The following is a 7,692-nucleotide window of genomic DNA, read 5'->3' as shown; positions in this document are numbered from 1 at the left end:
TCTCTCTCTCTCTTTCTCTTTCTTTCTTTCTTTCTTTCTTTCTTTCTTTCTTTCTTTCTTTCTTTCTTTCTTTCTTTCTTTCTTTCTAATAGCTGGCTAAAGGGTTTGACAATTAAAGGCCACAGCCTCACTGGGCAAGAGGCATTTGGAGCAGAGCATGTTGAGGCTGTGGGTAGAGTGCTTGCCAAGCATGTATAAAGCACTGGGATCCATCCCCAGCACCACATAAACCAGGCATGGTGATACATGATTGTAAGTGCCTCAGCATGAGAGATGGAGGCAGGGTGACCAGACGTTTGTGGCTGTTCTACATAGAGAATTCTAGGCCAGCCTGGGCTACATGAAACTATCCTGCACTAAAATAAAAAGAAGGTGGAGGAGGAGGAAGAACAGGAGGAGGAAGAGGAGCAGGAAGAGGAAGAGAGAGGAAGAGGAAGAGGAGGAAGAGGGGGAAAGAAAGGAGAAAAGAGGTCTCTTGCAGATCTTGCATGTAGTGAGGCTTCCAGACTCAGTGGTTCAGTTTTGCCCACACTGAGTCACCCATCTACACTCCCCTGACTGAGGGGGCTCCTGGCCAGGGAGACACAAGAGCCACAGTGCAGTGAACTCAGCAGGACGCCCTCTAGTGCACACTCCAAGCTCTGTCACACTTCTTTTAAGTGTTGCTCATGCTGAAACACTCTCCTGGCTTGAAGGGAGGAATGTGTACGACTGACTGCTCACTTTCTTATGAAAGCGTCCATATTTCTTTTTTATTCTTTAATGTCACTTTCTAAGCATCGATGTCAGCCCAGGTGGGGTGTGGGGAGGTGGGGACCAGCCAGGCCTGCCCCTTTTAGAAGGTCAGAGTCAGGGACACAGCTTCTTCATTGGCATCTCGTCCATGGGAGTGCAGGTTGAGTGCGACCTGCTCTCCAGGGTCCTTGCCTGTTTGCTCTTTGTGCTTTCCCTTTACATGGTTTTTTGAGGAAACTGTGAGCCTGACAGGCAGCCTCTCTTTGTTGGCTTCTCTTCACCGCTCACGCCAACCTGGAGGTCTCTCCTTATCAACAAGCCAAATTCACGAGAGTGTCTTGTGTGGAGAAAGGACTGCTGGCTGTGGTGATGGACCTCTGTAATCCTAGCCCTTGGGGAGCTCAGGCAGCAGGAATATGAGTCCCAAACAGCTTCAGCTCCACAGTTGCAGAGACAAAAACAAACTCGATGCTGCCCACAGAACCAATCACATGTGTGCACTGATACCCATGCCTACTGACACAGTTCTTCACGCGCACACGAAAGAGCATCAACTAAAGTTCCAGCAAGAGCGACTACTGCCGGGGCTCTGCTACCAACATAACGCCTAGCAGCCAGTGCGTGCTGTGAGCTTCCAGGGAGAGGATCTCATGTGGTAAGCACTTGCCACACTCAAATAAGTAAGTAGATGTCAAAGAGGCACAAGGGAGCGAGCGTTTGGGGGCAACGCGTATATGCACGCTCCTTCATTCCCATGTTATCAAATTGTTAATTCAATTTGTGTAGTTATTTTGTGTATATGTGTACATGGTGCTGGGAGTGGAACCCAGGGCTTTATGCTAAGCAGCACTGTAGCATGAGGCTACACCCCAGTGCATTAATGCGTGTGTGTGTGTGTGTGTGTGTGTGTGTGTGTGTGTGTGTGAGAGAGAGAGAGAGAGAGAGAGAGATTTGTATTTGTTTGTGAGAGTGTCTTCCAAAACAACAGCCATCTTGGAGTGTTCACTTATACCCGCTAACCTCTAGTGTTAGTTGCTCTTGAATAATTGGAACTATACTAGAACGTTAGTTGATCTGTTCTTGTGAAAGCAAGTGTGCCAGTAGGTATGAGTACTGGGGCACACGCGTCACCTGGTACAGCCCCTTGCAGAGGAACGGGAGGCTCAGTGGACCTCATCTGAGTATCCAGCTGCTTTCTACCACTTGTTGTATACAAGACTGTCCTATAACTGGGTTCTCCATCTGTGTGGCTAAGGGAAGCCATTATCTCTGCTGGGTAAAGACTTGGCAGTGCAGCACTTTGAAGGAGGAGCACCCACACCCTTCACCTGTGCTCTGTAAGGAAACCCAATAAACTCGTTGGTTCCCCAGAGTGAAACTTGGTGGAATTCTGTCTCCACTGGACCTCAGGGGGACTTGTTTAGCAAAAACAAATGGGCACCCACATCTCCAAGGCCCTATAACAATAGCATCAGACTATATCTTAAAGCAGTCCAGAACAAAACTTTCCCTGAGCCAACCGTGGCTGTTGTCACCTCTCCAGATATTAAGTAGTTTCTTCTGTGACCAGTTGTGATGGCATGAAGTATCTTTTGTAGAACTGTCATGACTGGTCATCAGGAGTCCATGACAGAGACAAATGTGATGGAGCAAACCTGCAATCACTGAGGCAGGAGAATCAAGAAGTTGGCCTGGGTAACTTACTGAGATCCTGTCTCAAAATAAATAAAAAGGGGGCGGGGAGGGGGCTGTAATTCCGTGGTAGAATTTTTACGAAGCACCCCGAAGGCCCTGCAATCATCCCCGACCCCAAGAATGGAGGGAAATAAGTTACTGTGTGTCCTTCTGATTTTACAGCAGAGGAGGAGACCAAGGCACAGTGAATTCAATGGCCAGGTCCATCCAGGCTCTTTCCAATGGGGCAGGGTCGAATGCATGATTGCTTTTGCTTTATGCGGCCATGAGGTGGCACTGTTGCAGCTGTGCCTGTGCAGTCTCTGTTGTCAAACAGTTCTTCCTTTGATCTTAGGAGATTGCTATGCTAGTTCTTGTCCCAGAACTTAGGCATTTTCTTCTTCTCAAGGAAGCCTATTAAGCCCTTTGCTACCACTGCTTATTCAAGAACAGAGAGGCTTATGAGAAGCATTTAGTTTCTTCTCATCAGAAAGTCACAGACTTACCATGTAAATTATCTTCTCCCTGGCGGTCATTTCCCATGTTGGGGTCCAGTTCAAAACCTTCCCCCTAGCCCCAGCATCAGCCACCTTCTTCCCTCCCCTCCCCATATCCGAAGAAGAACTGTGTGCGATTCTTCACAAAGGCAGCAGTTTCCAGAGGGACCTGCCAACATGAAATCCATGTAAGAGCTCTAGATCCAAACATGGCTTCATATGTGCATGAACACAGGAGGAGTAAACCAACAGAAAATATCTGGATTATCACCCACATGGCCAGCTTTACTCACCAAAGTGTAAACACACTGAATTCAGGCTTTGGGTCGCTAGTTTCCAATTCGATAGCACATAGCACACTGGTTTCACAGTTCCATGATACCCTTCTCCCACACACTAGTCTCAACCTGATTCCAGTGTAATCTTAAAGCTTCTAAACAAACAAACAAGCAAACAAACAAGCAGCTCCGGGAGATGGTTTAGTTGGTAAAGGGCTTGTGCTGACAGGGGCCTGAGGTCAGATCCCCAGCACCAGGGGAAATCCTGTATGGGGAGATGCACTGCATGGCGGTAACCCTTGCATAGATGCAGGGGTGGGGTGGGGGGGACAGGTGAGTCCCAGAAGACTGCTGGCAAGAGAGTGGAGCACAGCCAGGGAGCTCCGAGTTCACTGAGAGACATGCCTCAGATAAAGTGAAGAGCAGTAGAGGCGGCCACCTGACACTCACCCTTGTGCGCACACACATGGATATGTACAGACACAGACACAAGAGGGTTTTAAAAACAGAAAACACCTCATAAGTAAATCTGTACTCTTATATTCTCCCCCTCCTCTCGCTCTGTGTGTGTGTTTGTGTTTGTGTGTGTATGTGCATGTGTGTGCGTATGTGTTGGTGATGAAACCTTGGGGCTTTGTGAAGGCCTGATTTGTTTTTGTTGTGGTGGTATTGTTTTTTAAAAATAGGGTCTTACATGTAGCCCAGGCTTACTCTGAACTCCCATCCTCCTGCCCTCCTGCCTCAGCCTCCCCAAAGTGCTGGTTTTACAGGCAAATACCACCACGCCTGCCGTGGAAACTTTTTTTTTTTTTTAGATGGGAGACTTGCTCTTTTGTAGCTCTTCAGAAAGAGATGAATAGCAGAAACAGCATCAAATACAACAAAAGGAGTGCGCGCACTGCTGGAGAACTCCATGCTCTGACAATCTACACCCTGCTGCTGTCATCTGCCTGTGTTCTAAGAAGCCATCTTTGCAGCCTTTCTCTCTTTCCTCTCTCACCCTGCTTCTTCCTTTTGTGGGTGTGATTCCGTGAAAATAAACTTCACACGTCAACACCATCATCTTATAGAAAATACGAACAGTGTGCAGGATACGAGTGGAAACAGTCCTCCCGACAGCTTCCCCATGGGTGCCTGTCTCCTTAATAACGTTATTTATTTATTTATTTATTTATTTATTTATTTATTTATTTATTTTTGAGACAGGGTTTCTCTGTGTAGCTCTGGCTGTCCTGGAACTTGATTTGTAGACCAGGCTGGCCTTGAACTCAGGGATCTGCTTGTCTTTGCCTCCTGAATGCTGGGGCCAACACTACCAGTCTTACAGCCATTGTTTGAGACAAGCTCCTTCATTCAGCTAGACTGGTAGATGAAGGATCCTCTTGTCTCCCTTCTCTCAGTCTATCCTTGGGATTGCAGACCTGCACTACCATGCCCCTCCTCCCATAACCCCTCCCTTGACAACGTAGGTCTTGGGAGTTTGAACTCAGGTCTTCATACTTGCCCAGCAAGAACTTTCTGGCTGAGCCATGTTCCCAGCGCCTCCAGTCACTACTTTGCAAGGACTACCTTCCATGTTTGTATAGCATATTCTCTTCCCGGGTTGGCAATATGGCTTTGTGCTATGACTCTCAGCAGGGCAGCGATTTTCAGAATGTGGCCTGGGAACTTGAAACACTTTATTCCTGAAGTTTGTTAGAAACCCAAATGACAAGGCCTTGTCCCAGAGGATGGGGATGCAGTAGCTATGCTGCAACCCCTCCAAAGTCACACGTGAGACTCACTGCTGTCCAGCCAGGAATCTGACCAATCATCCCAGCCCACAACTCTTTTCTTCCCTCCTCCCTTCCAGTTAGGAGAGTCTGCTCCGGTTTGATTGGTTCCCCCACCCAGACCCCCGCTGAGTCGAGTTCTCTCAGGAGTGTGTTACTCCACCCGGGTTTGCTTCAGTCTCAGACAGGTTTCCACAAAGGAGATCGAGGTGTTTGTCATATTCCACAAGTCCTGGAGTTGGAGTCATACAGTGACCTCTGCAAAGGCACTTTGAGCACCATCTGGTACATTCTTTTGCGAATGCACACCAAACTTCTGTGATGTAATGTGACAGGCATGTCATGCCTCTCCATATGGAGAGGCCACCTCTGCAGCCAGTAACTGGCTGCTTTCTCGCCAACGCTGCCTCTGGACCACGTGACCCATTTTAGCTAGGGGCAAAAGGAGGCTCCGCGCCAGAGGCTTACATTTTCAAACCAGAATCGTTCCAAGTCCGGGCAGGGTTTCCTCTCCTTTCGAAGGCGATGCCCACTTCTACGGATTTCCTTTTAAAAATCGCAAACGAGAAGGACTCCAGCTGACTCCGGGTGTGGAGTCGGTGTGGGGCAACAGCGGTTCTTTCTTTACGGCGGGTAACCTTGGATTTTAACGATCAGAAAAACGTGAAGTGCCCTGAAGCCAGCCAGGTTCCATTTAGCTGCGAAGCTCTTACCGCAAATGTGCAAGTGACCCTTCCAGATTGCGACCTCTGTCCAACCCGTGCATTCCACAAACTTCTCCCAGAGGTGGAAGCTCCCATGACCGACGGGGTGCCGTGGCTACACCACCCACCATCACCTTGAGCAAGAGAGGAGCGGAAAAGGAGTTCGTTTGAACCAAGCTGAAAGAAAACAATCTATTCAGACAGCTGTGCTGGGAAAGAATTGCAACTCAAAGCTCAAGACGAGGGACCTTTCGTGGTCACTCTTGAAAAGGGTCTCACCTAAAAAAATTTCAAACCCGTAAGGAGAGAGGGCAGGCACGGACGGGGTTCGAACCCGTGATCTTCGGTTTACGAGACCGACGCCTTACCACTTGGCCACCGCGCCTGCGTTGAGGTGGCGGCCGCGCGAGCCTCTATGCTGGCGCCACTCCCATGAGCTCGCCTGACGGGCGCGAGTGCGCGCGTGAGCCGAGTGCAACCGCCCGGCTCCTCGCAGCTCGGGCGCGCGCCCGCTCCTGCCGACTCCCGGGCTCCGTGCCAGTTGCCGGCGCCGCTTGGAGTTCCCGTGGGCAGGCGCGGAGGCGGGTCCGCAGATCCCGAGCGGAGCTTGCCTGGCGTCTCTGTTTCCGTGGTCGATTTAATATCCAAGATAGTCCCTACGCCAGAGAGAAGCAGTCTAAGAGCCAGTTGGGTCTTATTTAGCAAAATCGACACACCAATTCACAACACTGAGCCAGGCAGTCGAGGTCGCACTAATGAACTGGCCACCATACCTCTGTTTCCTTTGGGGAGGGAGTAAAAACACTTCTCCAAAGGGGAAACTGAGGCTTAGAGAACGACGGCGCAAGTGAAGGAGCCCACTGACGGAGCTGGGATTCGAACCACTCCGTTTGAGTTTACATCGCCTACAAAGGACTCTTCTATGCCGGTGTCTGAACTACAGAGGTTTGGATTGTTAATGTATTCAAAGGTCTTTATTTTTCTGTAAATGCACCGCACTTTGCCTTATTCGGTGTCTTGTAATAGATGAGACTATAATCACCGCAATTATTGCTAGCCTATGGTTTGGAAAATACAAATGTCTACCGCTCATTAGCATACTGCACATTACTATTGAGTGAATCGTGTGTGTTAAACAAGTACCACAACATTGTTGTGCACGGATGGACTTTTTCATATGTCTTATTAAAAGCTGCCTTTCCCCACTGAACGTTTTCTGTTTTCACGCGGTTGACTGAATCTGTGACTGATATTAGGGGGCCTGTGCCTTTTTATTTTTATTTATTTTTTTCTGCCAGTGGGACCTGCTACATGTGTTACAGCAGCTCTAGCCAGTATTATGCAGTCAGATAGTAGGGCCATGTGTTAGGAGTATCCACAGCCCAGCCTGGGTAGCAGAGGCAAGTACCAGAACCTTCGTTTAACAAGTCAGGATGGTTTATGTCTGTCATCCCAGCCCTTGAGAGGTTGAGGAAGGAGGACCTTTTTTTTTTTTTTTTTTTTTTAAAGATTTACTTATTTATATGTAAGCACACTGTAGCTGTCTTCAGATACTCCAGAAGAGGGAATCCAGAAGAGGGAATCAGATGGTTGTGAGCCACCATGTGGTTGCTGGGATTTGAACTCCAGACCTTCGGAAGAGCAATTGGGTGCTCTTACCCACTGAGCCATCTCACCAGCCCACTGGAGACATTCTTGACTGCACCTTCTGAGGTCCAGGTAAGTTCACCAATGCTGAGCTGCCAGCAACCCCTCTGGTGGTCTCTCAGAGCGTGCCCCTTCTCAGTGTACTGTTCTAGTCTACTGAAAGAACTCGAATTTATCTGTTTTTTTTTTTTGTTTGTTTGTTTGTTTTTTTTTTGTTTTTGTTTTTGTTTTTTTTTTGTCTCTGGCTTAGAGGAGTCTGAGGGCAGGAGGAAAAGAAGGCTTCCCAAATGCTCTTGGAAAACATCTGCTGGCATTGTTTCCTGCTGTTGTGAGACAAGGTCTCTCCTCTCCTCTCTCCCCTCCCCTCCCCTCCCCTCCCCTCCCC

General features: G+C 48.7%; 1 non-coding gene across 1 annotated transcript; it reads right to left on the bottom strand.

The window, feature by feature from the left end:
* Positions 1 to 5,973: 5,973 nt before the first annotated feature.
* Trnat-cgu lies at positions 5,974 to 6,045 on the bottom strand. The gene has a single exon. It is a non-coding gene; the product is annotated as a tRNA-Thr (tRNA).
* Positions 6,046 to 7,692: the final 1,647 nt, after the last annotated feature.

The sequence above is a fragment of the Mus caroli genome, chromosome 16, assembly GCF_900094665.2.
Source record: "Mus caroli chromosome 16, CAROLI_EIJ_v1.1, whole genome shotgun sequence".
In the NCBI taxonomy this organism is placed as follows: Eukaryota; Metazoa; Chordata; class Mammalia; order Rodentia; family Muridae; genus Mus; species Mus caroli.
Note: the sequence above shows the minus strand (reverse complement) of the source record. Positions and strands in the feature narration are given on the sequence as shown.